A 15,932-nucleotide genomic window follows, 5' to 3' on the forward strand; every position below is an offset into this window, starting at 1 on the left:
TTCACTTTGGCCGAATTCTTCTTTTTGTCAGGGTCAGTATGTTTGGGACAGTGTCTCTCCACAGGTCACTAAAACCATTATTTCAGTCCTGATGACCCCTTCCTGTCTATAGGAGTAAGGGCCCAGCCTGCCACTTTATGATGTATGAAGGATCCATGACCAAGTTTTTAGCTAGAGACTGCTGCCGAGGGGTGGAAAATGCTGTGGGATTAGAGCAGTTGAAAAACACTGTGATTTTCTAATGATTGTATGTTTGTGCATTGTGAAAGTGAATGGAAATGTGTGTTCTTAATACAGTAAATTAAAATTTAAAACAACGAACAAAGGCTCCTATTCAGCTAAGGTTAATCCATAGCACTGATGAGCAGCACAGGTGCCAGGGGTCTTGATTTCCCAGTCTCAGTACCTGGGAGATCCGTGCATTTGTTGACAGCGCTGAAGTGTTGGGAGAACTTTGCAGCTTCAGCTACTTGAGCAGCCAGCCTGTCACCAGCCTGTGGGTCCCGCTGCTTCCCCTTGCTTGAGAGTTTCGAGGGGGCATCGCTGAGCTTTCTGCTTAGTGGTTCCGGTTTGGACTAATTTACTCTTGTAGAGATGTTCTACATCATTGGGCTCTGAAAGAGAAGGTGGTTTGCATGACACAACTCTTTCTATAAGAGATTCTTTGGTCCTTAGGAACATTTTCTACTGTTTTGCAGGAGACAAATAATAAACAATGTAGGGAAGAGGTCTATGCCAGATGAAACATACTATGAGTTAGGGTTGTATACAATTTAGTGTGTGGCTGGCTGGATGCGGGCTTATTACAAATGCTGGCCTTTTGAAAATTTTAAAAAACATAATTCAGGGCCGGGGATTTAGCTCAGCAGTTCAGTGGCCTGCTTTGCAAGTGCAAGGACCTGAGTTCGATTCCCAATACCGGAAAAAAAAAAAAAAAAAGAGAAGAAACGTAATTCATGTTTAAATAGAAAATTGGATTTAAAGAAAATTATTTACTTAGAAAACAAGTTTTAAAAAACATACATTTATTGGGCTTGCATTACAGTTTTTCTGTAACCATGGCAACTGGCTGTATACCAACAGTTTAGTTGAGTTTTAAATGTTTATTGCCATAGAAAAACATGTCCAATATTCCCTGTATTGAATGCATAATTACTGACTAATAATTGCTGTCTTAAAGTATGCTGATAGTTCTCCTTAATTATAAACTTTTCCTGAGTAATATTAGTTAAATTGTGGAGACCCAAGTCCTAGTGACATCAAAATTTTGTTTCTAATTAAATATATCACTATATTGAACTGAAACACCTTTGGTAATACAGTACTTAGAAGAGGTTATGCTGCAATTATCTGGCAATACACTTTTGGAAGATATTTTCTATTGTATTAGGCTGTGGTAATTAGCAGTTAATATTTTTAATCCTTTAACTTTATTTTGTGGACCCAAGTCCTAGTGACATCAAAATTTTGTTTCTAATTAAATATATCACTATATTGAACTGAAACACCTTTGGTAATACAGTACTTAGAAGAGGTTATGCTGCAATTATCTGGCAATACACTTTTGGAAGATATTTTCTATTGTATTAGGCTGTGGTAATTAGCAGTTAATATTTTTAATCCTTTAACTTTATTTTGTGGGTGAAAGAATACAGATGCTAAAAGTCTTTTGTCTCATCAGATAAGATCTTTTGAGAACCCATGTTTGCTAATTAGCCATCCTCTACTAAGAAAGCAAATTGATTTTCCTGGCGTTTGGGATGCAAAGTGAGGCTTTTTCTTGTGAAGCAAGCACCAGAGAGTGGATGTGTGGCTCCACATTTAGTCCTGAGGCTGCCAAGTTTTCACGGTAGGGCAGTTGAGAGAGCAGAGGAAACACTGCGGTTGGTCATAGCAGCTGTGTCCTTGGAAAGATGTGACAGCCAGAACAGGTGTTAACTGTGTAGCCTAAACTGAGGGATGGAAGTGACAGAATGTTGCTATTAATGGAGTTTTAATAAAATGTAGAATAATATGTTAATAGAATAGATTCATTTTCCAAGGTGGCTGGATTACCACAGTTTGTTTAATCCATTCACTCACTAAAGGATATTTGTTGGTTCCCGCATTGAGTTTCATCCAAAAGTGGCTTCATAATATCAAGCCTAGCCTTCTGAGAGGTCACTAGGCCACGCTCCATCCCTCAGCTCCTTTTGCTAATATAAATATTCCCAAGTCTCCTGTTCAAATGAGTTACAAATTCTGACTCCATTTCCCCCATTCCACAAGGCTGTTGGGTCGCTGTCCTTGTTATGTGGGAAATGGCCATACAATGAACTTTTCCAAAATCTTACAGGTTCCTTAAGGCAGGGATTTAGCTCAGTGATTCTGCTGCCTGCTTGGAAAGTGCAAGGTCTCCTTTGATCCCCAGTACCAAAACAAAACAAAACAAAAAAACATAAAAGCTTATAGGTTCCCTACTAGATCCAGGCAAGTTTGCCATTATACCTTATGTATTAGACTGTCCTATTCCTATCTATATTTTGCAAAATAAATATCACTCCCTGTCCTGTACAGGCTAGGATGTGACAGAACCCTGAAATCTGATCTAATTCTTCTCTTTTATTTCTTCTTAATGCAATAGAGAAGAGACATGAGGGAGAGCTTTGGGTTTTTCATTTCTGAATTTCATATTTTCCTTCTTTAAATTCTAGAGATACAATAAAACTGTAAAACCTACTTCTGATGTCTGTTTTTAGAAAGGGGAATTTAATAGAATTAAAATTCCATCAAGTTGATTGCTTTGCTGAAGATTTAAATATTTTTTGCTGTGTATCAAAAACTGAATATTAATTCTCTTTCTCCTTGCATTCTTGTTTAAACAATTCTATCATCTCCTACACTACACCCATCCCTAAAAAGACATATGCTTCTTGATAACTGGGGAAAAGATGGAGTACATGAAAAATACAAAAGAATAAAGAATATCAATATATTTTAAAATATTGTATTTTTAAGTTGACAGGGTTTTATTGTTTATAAGAGTTTTTGGTAGCAATGCGTTGAAAACAATTTGAAATTCTATTAAAGAGAAGGGTTTAGCAATTTTACTATATACACAATAAGGATTATTGTCTTAGTTTATTTTCTATTGCTTAACAAAGCAAAAAATAAAAACAGGGCTGAGGAGTACTTTATAAAGAAAAGGGGTATATTTAGCTTGTAGTTTTAGAAGCTGACAGTCTAAGATCCAAAGACCTCGCTCTTTTTGGTCTTTATTAAGATCTTTTGGGGTGAAGGGAGGGTGGGGACAAGGGGACAAAATGAGAAGCAAGATCTGTCATGTAAAGCTACAAGATCCCAGTAATGAATGTAACTGTACTGTATACATAGAACGTTCCAATAAATTCAATTTAAATAAAAAAAGATCTTTTGGTTACATTATAATGTGGCTGGTGGGATCTTGACAGTGGAGGGAAGGACAGAGAGAGATAGAGAGAGAAGGAGAAGATTCATGGGTCAGGTCTTTATAACAATTTGCTCTTGTAAGAAATGACTGAGTTTCAATGAAAACTGCATTAATCCCTCTGAGACTGACACCACTATGACCTTCCTGCCTTCTACTAGACCCTCTCCTCTTGTCTTTTAATTTCTACCCCTTCTCAAAATTGCCACACTGGGTACCAAGCTTCTAGTACAACAAGCTTTAGAGAACACCTTTAAAACATATGTAAACCACAGCAGTTTTTATGGAATTTTATGTTCCCCAAAGAGCAAATATAAACACTTTCTGGGAAAAAAATAGAAAACCCAAAACAAAAAGTGTTGCTGGTTTGTTACCAGAAAATTAAGAACTAAGACTTAACTGAAAGATTTCAGTCTGAGAGATGGCATTTATTAACTTGCCAATGCTTACAGATATACATTTGTTTATATGTTGATATATGAGTGACAAGTGGTTGACACCTTTTGACTAAAATAAAGTTAAAAATAATCCTGCTTTTGAAGATTTTGAAGGATTTCTTACAACTGATGAGAAACAAATCTCTCAAGCAATTTATTTCTACCAAGAGTTGGTAAGCAGAAGAGGTAGTGATGTAACTTATTTGTAAATTTACTTCCCCATTGGGTAACACCTGTGTCAGAGAGGAGAGCGAGCCAGAGTTGTGCTTGAACCATTGCAAATCCTCCAGAACTACAGATAATGAGGAATTCTTGTACCATAAATATTTCTATTTCCTGAGAGACCTGGTTATGTTTTGTCTCCCTCTTATAGCCTCAAGATCCTTATATAACATACCTTCATTTGTAGAAGCATGTGTTCATGCATTTTTTCCTTTCAAACTAAAATATCATTTTATAAAATAAATGTCAGTAAAGCAGCCTTTATTTAAGCAAAATAGCAATTTTTTATATTTAATCCATCATGGGATTATATGTCACTCTGGACTAGCTACACTGATTTATATGGTTGGTTGTTCCTGAATGCTATTTTCTTCTTCTTTTTCCTCATTGAGTTTATTGGTACATTTTATGTATACAGTACATTATTGGGATCTTGTACCTTTACATAACAGGTCTTGGTTCTCATTTTTTCCCGTTGTCCCTGAATGGTATTTCCTAACTTGGTCAAATTTACAGTATGTATGACACAGAAACCTAGATCTGAGTTCATTCATGTTTTTGATTCTATTGTCTAAGGTTTTGTTTCTTAGTCAAATTATATAGAAGTTATATTCAGCTAGTGTATTTATATAAGAAATTAGGTTCAGACTAATTAAATTTACATCAAGGTACTTAATTGTTTTTAAATGTATCTGAAGACAAAGTTAAATCATGATAGATTAATTTACATAAATAGCTGAAAAATTATTGTTCTCTGTATTCTTCATAATTCAGCATCTTCTCATTATGTGAAATAAAATCCTTTTTTGACAAATTTTTGACAGATTGTGATTATTCTTCTTAATTGTTGGCACTAACTCTCGAAGACTACTATGGCTTATTTGAAGACTTATGAATTAGACATAATCACTCTTAATTAACATATGGATAGCATTACTAAAAAATAAATTACATTTAATATAAATGCTTCATTTTATGTGGTTGACATAATCTTGTGGCTCTGCATTTAAAGCTGGACTAAATAATAGTTTTAAAGGATTGTCTTTTGCCAGCAAAATGAATTATATTTAAATGCAAATTTATTTTTATGAAGCTTAGAAAATATAATTTTTTGACACATAGAAATTTGAAAAAAGATAATGAACTGCTATAAAAGCAGAAATAATCCCTTAAATATTAATTAAAGAAAAGTATGTTAGTCCTGAAAATGTCATAGTTATGACAAGTTGAGAAATAAGTTAATTGCAAAAAAGAAGAAAAAAGAAAAATATGGCATTGTCAGATTCATATGAAAGGAAGAAATTAACTGATTCAAATGTATTAATGGAAACTTGCTGTTAGAACTTTGATCAGGTATCATTAATGACTTCGTTCAGTATTTCTCAAATTCCTTAGAATCTAACCCTCATACTAACCCTAAGATAAAGTGAGTAAAATAGGATTTCTTTTAATTTATTAGATTGACATATCTTTCTATTATTGTTTTAAGGGCTAAATATGCTATGCACAACAGTCTGGATTTTCTAGGGGATGGGTTGTATCTGCTTGTTTATATGATAAACACTAGAAGTAATCCCTAAAGAAGATCATAGGAGCTAGCCAATGTGTACAAGATAGAAAAAAGCGTTTTTAGGTTTCTGTAGTCTTATGGCTTTTGAATGAATTTTGCTAAAAACCTAAAGTATGCCTTAGGAAATCGATTCATAACTGTTTTGAAAGTGAGAGATCTCCAGACGTTTTTCCTAGCTCCAGGATAGGTGGAAGAGATGTGATCAAAATATATGGTGAATTTTTAAATTTTAAAAATTATAGTAAAATACATGTTGCCATTAATCTCACTCAGAATGCAATCCTGTGCCTTGAACACAGTTGTCCCATGGTTCTTGCAACTCTGTGAAACAGATCTGGAAGTCCTCTCGTATCTTCACAGGATATGATAAACATATGGTGGCTGCATTGCTAATTGTCATCCGACAGAAAGGCAGACTTGTAAAAACATTACCACGTAGAGTGCTTTCATTGACCCTGTTGGTACTGACTCTTCCTTAAAGTCAAAATGACTATAAAATCTAAATATTTTGAACTGATCAAGGCAGCCACAACAGCAACTAAATCCTTTTATAAAAGTGGATTTCCAGAACTGCCTCAGAAAGTGGCAAGAATGATGGGATCAGTGTTTAAAGCCAGAGGGAGTATTTTCAGGACAGTTAATGGCAATGCGTCTTTTGCCGTAATACATTTTTTTTTTTTTTAGTTTTTTTCTTTTGCCGTAATTCATTTTTTTTTTTTTTTTAGTTTTTGTCAGACAGGGTCTCACTATGTAGTTGGGACTGACTTGGAACTCACTATGCAGCCCAGGTTGCTCTCGAACTCACAGTGATCCTCCTGCCTCAGCCTCCTGAGTGCTGGGATTATAGGCGTGTGATACCATGTCCATCTCGCTGTAATACATTTTTAAAAAATTAAACATTTACTGTGTTTTTTTTTATCAGACCTCTAAAGCTTAAGGAAAATGTATAACAATGTCTCTAGTTCAGAAAAACAGACACACTGGCTTATCTAGCCATTGGACATATATACATTTATGTTCCAAATGTGAGAGTGGGGTCTGTTTCTATCCAGTCTTCAAACAGCAAAAGTTTTCTCCCTCCTTTTAAGAGTGGAGGAGGGGGTACTTGTTTTGATAGAGAAAACTTTTGTGAATAACCAAAACCTACAAAATATTATGAAAATGTAGAATGACTTCTGTTTAGTTCAAAATTAACAGACACCAGAGGCATTAACTGCAGATTGGGACTTCTGGCCTCTTCCTGAGATAATAGGACACATCAAGACCTCTGAGCTCCAAAGTTTTTTTAAACCACATGACTGAGGTCAAGATAAAAAGGACCATTGTTAACTTTGCTTTCCTGCCTGGGAACACCCCCTTACCCTGGCCTAGAATAGATAGCTAGGTAAGTCCTAAAAGAATTGCTACATCTGGGTTAAAAGTTGACTGTCTTGTGATTGTGATTTGTGTATAAACAAATATAAACTGAGAAAATACGATGTAACCATCTGAATGAGATCATGGCTATGAAACCCTATAAAAGAAGGAGCTGTAGCACAGTATGGGGTCAATCACTGCACTGCTGTTAGTGCTATTGGCCTTTTATCAACAAAATAAACCTTTTATTATTTTACTTCCATTCTGCATCTCTCTGTGCATATCACTTGCAGATTCCTTTGGTAACAGTTTCATTCTGGTTTATATAAGCAAATATAATTCAATTTTTTCTCTTTTATTACTTGAACTATAGATTTTTAGGTTTGTATCCATAGTCTATTTGATGTGGCTATTGTTGAATTAAATCAAGGGTAAGAACTGGGTGCAGACCATGAAGTCATTATTAATTTTTAAGTGAATAATGATAATCTGTCATTGATCCAAAATACCTTGTAGGTATTCAGGATAAAGGCAATACAGGTGGATATTAAATCCAAACAATGATACATAAAGGACAGATCAAAATAAAATACATGATGACTGATATCTAGATCAAGGATTGAGTCAGCAAGATTGGTTAAGTTTTTGAAACATGCTGTATTTGAACTTGCTGTAAGTGAAGCCATCTTATTAGAACATATTTTCACATTATTTATAGCTGATATGAACTGCTAATATTTGACCTTTTTTTACCTCTAACCTCAATTTAATCGAATAGAATTTGTGATCATCAGTCACTAATGTGATGCCTTATTGAAGACTTCTTTATTTTATCCTATAGTTACAGTTCATTGCTTTGAGTTGAAATTTCACTTTTGTAGAGATTAGTTGTGTTTAACCACTTTTTATTTATCTTTTAGTATTGTCACAAATAACAGATACAGTATATATGTTAGCAGAAAACAGTAATCAATAAAGCAATACCTCCTATACTTGACCTTTATTACTTGGTTTCTTGCTGATTGACACTGGCAACTGAGAAAAATTGTAGTTTAAAGATCTAACTTCTGTGGAATGTGAATTGAACAAGAGAGATTTGCTGTTTTCAGAAAGTCAAAGAAATAGATTTAAAGTGAAATTTTAAAAAGTTTAAGCAGATGTTGGTTTAAATGCTGCAGAAGAAGTTGGAGAGTGTTTCTCCATAGAACTGGCTGCTATTTGACGAAAGTGAAGAGGATTGTAAAGATTGCACAGCTAGAATTCAGTTTCTACTTTACAATTTTGTGGTAAGAGATCCTATTAGAAATGTTTAAAATGTATCTAAAATGTGTAACTTCAAAGCCTTCATCTGACCACAACATACAGTTATTTTAAAAATGTGTCAAAATACTTCACAGGAATTTTCTGTTTGCATAAAATGAAAAATATTGAAATCATGCATATATATTCACCAGCATTGCTCTCCTATATTTTGTGGCATTTTATAAAGTGTGATATTAATGTGTACTTTTGCATTTATGAGAAATAAAGTCAGAGAGAACATCTGGTGCCTCATAATTTCCATTTTCAAGATAGTAATATTGTATGGCACAGGATTTAATCACTGTTCCTGTAACTGATGCTTTTCCCCTCTGAGCTTACTTTTTTCTTGTACAAAAAGATCTATAGGTTCTGCATTTATTGGGCCTTCTGGGAAGCATAACAGATTAACAAATAGATTTAATGAATAGAGTTTTGTAGGAATTTTTATGAGAGCATCTTTGAATTTATTATATTTCTTGATGTCATAACTTGGCACTGTAGAAAACACTTCACTGTAACTACATCATCTCTCTGAGTTTAAGCTCCTGTGTATGTTTGCTAATACTGTGGGAGTTCTTTTCTAAGAAAATTCAGGTTGAGATTTTTGGTTTAAAATTGTCATTTGAATACACACTATTCTTGTTCCCTCTAAAAGTCACTGAAAATTGATAGAAAAAGATTTCAAGAAATCACAGAAATGTAAGAGAAGAAGATTAAAAGATGCTTGTTTTGAACAATGACAAAGACAAAAATGATAGAATTAAAAATTTGGAGACTCAAACAATATGCTGAGCATGTTCAAGAACCTGGCAGTGAATAAAGATGAATTTTTTGCATATCCTCCCCTAAAGGCTCAGGAATTGGTAGAATTCAGGTTCTTTATAAGGGCTAAAGGTAAGGAGAATAATACTAGGATTATATTAAGGTGTGTTCACAAGGCAGTGGGACTCATAGTCTCTCACTACTCTGAAAACTTAAATTTCTGCTTTTTCTCTTCTTGTTAGAATCTGGAGATTTATTTCATGAAGAGCATAAATATGTATCTATAATGGGGATCGGGGAAAGTACAATGTACAGGTTACAAACAGGAAATGGGGATGAAATGAAAGTATACATAGTGAATGTGAAGACCCAGTGTCCTTGCTCATTTGAGTCTTGAATGCTGGAAGCAAAGGTTGTATCATGTAGGCAGAAGGATAAAATAATTTTACATAGAGGTATCCCATCCTTCCAAGAAGAAAAGACAACAATCTCGAGATAGAAGATTCTGCCTGGAATCAGAATATTTCAGCAAAGGTCAGCATCAATAAACTTGGGCATGGGAACTGTGATGTAATTTTAATAGACCCACTTATATAAAAGTAGTGCACTAACTTCCCATGATGAGTATAATCGCTATATACTGCAGACATATACTAAAGGAAATTTAAGAACGGAGGATAAAGAAAAAAGCAATAAAAATCACTTTGAAAGAAACAAAATAAAGGGATGGAGGAAGGGGCAAAGAGACAGAGAAGCTAGCATGGGGTTATTTTCTGTTTGCTATTTATGTGGGTAGGAAGGGGCAAGGGGAAGCTATCAGTCCTATAAAGGTATGCCTAATATTGGGTTGCTGGTCTTTGGTTATGACATTTTATTGGTTGAATGAATTATATCTAAGTATAAGAGGTAGTCTTTTGCTACTCATGTGCTGGAGAGTCTACCATTAGAGGGGTATGTTCTTTCCTTTATCATTTCAGTCATGAGATATGTTTGGGAAAGTAGAGTTGATGGAAGAGGATCTTCCTTCAAATTCATCACTATATTGGGGCCGGGGATTTAGCTCAGCGGTTGGGTGGCCTGCCTTGTGCGCAAGGATCCCAGTTCAATCCCCGGTACCCCCCCAAAAAAATCACCACTGTATTATACTAACTTCATAGGGAAATTGTACAACTTGGAGATCTTCTCTTGTTTCTGACATACATAGGGTATGTTTGGTTCAAATCAGTCTGAGTGTATGCATACTTTGTAATCATTGGATGAGCACCCCATATGCTGGCTATATGAGTGTGTGTGTGTGTGTGTGTGTGTGTATGCATGTGTGTACTCAGACACATTTACAAGCTTGAATTTTTCAGAAGGACTTTCCTCAGTGATAGAAATCACAACTAAAAAATTCTAATTCAGGTAAATTTATTTCCCTGAATCTCTGATTTTCAGAGACTAAATGTGGCTACACATCTTAAAAGCTAGCTAATTTGCAACACATGGATTTTCACTCTTTTAAGGTTAGTCATTTTCATTTGAACCCTCAGTCTACTTCGCGAAAGCCATCTGTATAGCTAGCCAGCTGTTCATCTCTCTGGTGTGTGAGGAAAAATGGCAAGAGTGAGCATGCGCACATGCGCACACACACACACACACACACACACACACAAACATACTGTTCATAAATGAGCATCAATCATTTACAAGGCAAAACTGTTAGAGATGGGAGTGGTAACATAAATGAATCATCTATTGCTCATGGCATTTTAGTTAAGTGTGAAGACTGGGGTGGAAACCAGACTCTGCAGAGACACACAGCACTTCAGCAGTGGTGCTTTAAGATGCACAGTAGGGAAGCCCCAGCTCTTCCTTTGGTGTGTTATTGACTAGGAAAAAATATGATGACACCAAACCTCGGCCTTAACTTGACCTAAGTCGGATTGCTACCTGTCCCATGGGGTGGATAAAATACTACTGTTTTGGAGAAGGTTATTGGAGATGTCACAGGTCAAGGATAAACCCATTAACCTTTACCTCTACTTTTTATTCATACTGTACCTCCAGGTCCAAAAATTCTGCTATTTTCAGTCTGTTATCAGTGAGTATACTTTCAAACACATAAGACACATGTGAGACTAGTGTGTGGTAATAGACAAATATCAGCCCCTGTGGAGATTACCACTCTTGCTATGTGACTGAGACTGTGGACACATTCAGAAGAAGGGTCCTCACCTAGAAAGTTGGGAGTACTGGGGTCCTCAAAGGCTGGAAGTGGGTATACACTGTCTTGTCCATGAATTTCCTCTTGAAAACTGTTAACCAAGTATGTCCAGATTCTCTGCTACTTTTATGCGTGATGATTTTCTTTATTTTTGTATCTGTCTTTAACTTAGCTGTCGTAAGGAGAGAAAAGACATTTTTAGGACTTGCTAATATCTCTGTCCTATTCCCAAGACTTCTTAGATAACTCAGTGGATCTTAGGCGAAAGTTTTTTAGAATTGCTCGTTTTTCTTCCAGAATGATAGACTTCATGGGATAATATTTGGGAGAAATCTTGAAGTACTCATAGACTTTTCTCTACTCGTGGGCACCAATCTTATTAATTTCTGTAACATATGTACATGACTATTGGATGGTTTATAAAAATGGTCTTACCACATCTTCTTTAGGAAAATTCATGTACATCCTTAGGGTGATTATTAGGCATTGCTGGAAATCTTTGTTTTTTATTTGTCAAATTCAGTTCTTATTCTCATAGCTCTTGAGGGTTAATAATATAATTGGGATATTTTAACTAGAGGACATGTTCTGTGATTAGGATAGTGATTTATCCTAAAAAATACTTTCCCTGAAAACAAATTAATGATAAACTGTGGAAACTGGCTAAAGTTAAATAATTTATCCTGGGCAACCACAGGATCTGGATCCCCAGACCTAGATCATGCTAGCAAAGATGTACCAATTAGTTACACCTGCTTACTATACTACTTCAACACTTACGGATTTAAAATAGCATTTATAATTTCTCACGTCTATTCATGGGCAGTTTGGCATTTCTACTGATCTTGGATGAGATTAGTTGGTCTCGACTGAGCTTTCACATGTATTTTGGTATCTGTTGATTTGTTGGCTTGACTAGAATTCTCTCAGCTTTTCTCCAAGTACCTCTAATATGGCTCTGGCAGGCTTGGTTGTTCTTATTTTGATGCGATAAGTCAAGAAAGAACAAGCATAACTGTGTGAAATAGAAGATAGAATTGTGCATATGCTTTTCAATTCTTGGATTATATTTGCTTACTTCTCATTGGTCAAAGTAAGCCATAGGTGGAACTCAGAGTCAGAAAGGGAAGAGGTTAGGAATTAACTGCACAAAAAGATTAGGTAGAACATGCTTATATGACTTGGTGATATTAATGCAGTCAGTTCAGATGCATTTAGGCACCTTCAAAATGCTAAATAAATTCATCCCTTTCAAAGGCCCCACACAATCTCGACCAATTGTAGGCTTAATATCTTGTATTATACTTCAAGTCATGATGTGTTTCTTTGAATTCAGAGATCTATGAACATATATATAAGTATCACATATATCCAACATATGGGTTAGATTAGGGCAGTATAAACACAAGAGATGTTTCCATTCAGAAAAGGGAAGAATGAAAACTGTGTCTACGTCATTTGTGCACAGTAGTTCTGAAATCTAGCTCTGCAGGATTGCTAGGTCTTCCTACTCTGTGAGGTGGTTTCTGGATTAGATCCGGCTCTTCTATTTGGATGACTAATTAGGACGCTATTCTCCAGAGCTCTTTGCTGTGTCCTCTGGGATATACTTACTTTTCCATGCTCCTTGACAACTTTAAATAGGGCACGACTGATTTCCGAATGCTTCTCTCAGCCCATTTCCTGCCTGTAGACCCTTGCTGTACATTTAGAAATGGAGAAGATGAGTCACTGACAGTCACTACAAACCACAAAGGCACAATGTGATGGTTTTACACAATTTTTACAACAAAAATAAAATATGCTTCTGTTACTCATACATATAATTACAATTCTAAGCACCAATCAAATTGTGTTGGTTTTAAAAATTGCAACTTCTTATTTTGAGAAATTTCATTAAGAAATTTCATGGTCAAAAGAAGAAAACGATATTGCCTGGAGGTGTTTTGCTACTATGGTAACATACTTCTGCCAATGAAGTATATTATTCAACATTATTGCTTCACATATTGGTCTAGCTCCACTCTGGGCTTTGTCCTTTCCATTTTGATAGTGCAAAACTCAGGTCAATGTGAAACAGTACCAGTGTGGCATTTCTCATTTATCTTAATGTTAGCATATATCTTTTTATTGCTTTTGAATTTTGTTAACTATATTTTATATTCAAGGAATTTTTAATTCTGCTATTTTAAATATCATTGGGAAGGTTGGCAGTGGTTTATAGGCCTTGAGTTTTTAATAGGAATGAATTTTGTGCATAATACAAAGAAAAGACATATTAGGTACATAGATGAAAGGATGGTTGTAGTTTGAAGAAAACTTTAAAAACATTTGTTCCCTCATTGAAATCACTCTCATCTTATATGCTGAAATACAATGCACTTTATGAATGTTTAACAAATTGTAATGTACTTATTTAAAAAGCCACAAATTTTAAAATTATTTTTCTCATTTTGATCACATTCTACTAAATGATTTTCTCTAATTCCATTCTAATATTTTTATGTTTTCTGTCCTCTAATTTGAATTTTATACAAATGATAACTTGTCTTTCTGGAATGATTAAGTGACATAAATAGTACTTAGGCTTCTTAGAGAAGGAGTGTCATCAATAGTTTTTGCAATTTTTATTTAAATAATATTTGTAACCTAATCACTCCCTAAATCTCAGGCAAGCAAATCATTTGAAGAAATATGCATGCAAATGAGTTACTGAAACAGAGCAATGAACATGAATAAGATCAAGTAATTATATTTACTCTAAAGTTCCAAATGGGGGAAAGTATATGAATTTTAATAGCATTGGTAGCTGTATGATAATAAAATAATAAAAAATAAACTTGGATATGGGGGAATAAGAAAAGAACATAAGAATGAATAAGCATACTAAAGCAAAGAAAAATAAAAATATCTATGCCAGGTGTTTAACTTTTAAATGAGAGATCCCCATATTGTAATTCTCTTTTCTTCCTTCCTTCCTCTCTCTCTCTCTCTCTCTCTCCCTCTCTCTTTCTTTCTTTCTTTCTATATGCAATGGTAAATAGCCTATATGACATGTAAATATGATGAGCCTAATTTGCTGGTGCCATGAGGGGAAGTATCCAAGTTACCTTTCTGACTTATCATTGTAATGAGTGAAAAGAGCAACTAGAATACAAATTCGGTAGAATTCTCATTCAATCCCAATAATAATAACTTCATTATTCAGAGCTAAGTGACACTGGATTACACTTTTTCATTTCTCACAGATTCATTCAGTACCTTGTTCTTGGTAAACTCTCAAATAAGTGATCTTTAATGAAAAGATACTTTTATCTTTTAAATACTAAAAAAAAATTTCATTTCTGCCACATTTTAGTGATTTATCCATCTATAATGGTGAATGGAAAGATAGTATTGTATGATTATTAATGGAGGTAGATTCAAATATTCATAGTCTATTATCAAATTATATAAATACTCTTGAACTTTTTTTTTATGTGTAACACAAGAAGGCAAACTTAAATGACCTCCAAAATATTTCCATTTTTATGGCTCTTGAGAAATATTTTGAAAAGGCTGAAAATCTCTTTGCCAGGAACTGGGTAAAACTTGAGGACAGAATAATGAAAAAGATGAACTTTTCCTTAAGAGTTCATACTCTTGTTGAAAATGTTAAAAAATAAATTGATTATCATAATAAGATAACATAGGTGATGTGGTTGCAGTTTCTCAAGTGATCAATCCTGTTTGCTTAGGCAACATAGAGGCTGGAGAGTTGGGAAACATCAACTATTCTGAGTCCTGGAAGGTGATAGTCTTTACTTAAGGACATGGAATTACAGGAATTTCAAGAAATAAGAAAATGAAAGGGTAAATGTGTGCACTGTATGTTGCAACTATATATGTTATATGTTATATGTTAGGTGTTATATGTTATGTGTTATATGTTATGTTGAGGGAAGTGAAAAACTTTTTGTTTATTCATGGCTTTCTTAAGCAAAACTAATAACTTTAGTGTTTTTCAAGAAATCGGGCCTTCTTTAAGTAGGTAATTAGGACATTTCCTTCAGGGCCTTGTCATATTGATAAGGCTGCATTTCAATTAATAAGGGGTTTAGTTTTTTGTTTAGAGTACGACTATAGATGAAAAGGGAAAATAAAATTACTGGGAGAAATTAGCACATCATACTTATCCATAGACCTCTGTTTCTCACTTGTTTATCTTATTCAGCTCCCTCTTCTATGACCTTTTTACTTCCAAGACAAAGCTGTGACTTGTTTTAAAAAGTTTTATTGTCAAAGTAGGCTAAATCACTTTCTCAGCACCTCCAGTGCCTCTGATATTTATTTCTCCTCTGGGGTCCTTGTCTTGCTTGAGAACATCACACGATGAGCCTGGATGAGGGATGGGGGACACCCAGCAGTTAGTCAACGGGAACACTGTACTTAGACCTACTCTGCCCTTGAGGTCAGAGGGACTCCAATGTGTGCCGGGGTTGTTTCTGATTCTTTCAGTAAACCAACCAAGTAAAGGTATCTAAGGACCGGATACGTATGTAGATACTTGAAAGAAATATCAGAGGAGAATGCAGCTTCCCTCTTGGTGATAATGTCATAGTGCTAAGCTAGCAATCAATTAAACAGTTATTA

This window comes from Fukomys damarensis, unplaced genomic scaffold (assembly GCF_012274545.1).
Source record: "Fukomys damarensis isolate Sample0158 unplaced genomic scaffold, DMR_v1.0_HiC HiC_scaffold_20, whole genome shotgun sequence".
Taxonomy (NCBI): Eukaryota; Metazoa; Chordata; class Mammalia; order Rodentia; family Bathyergidae; genus Fukomys; species Fukomys damarensis.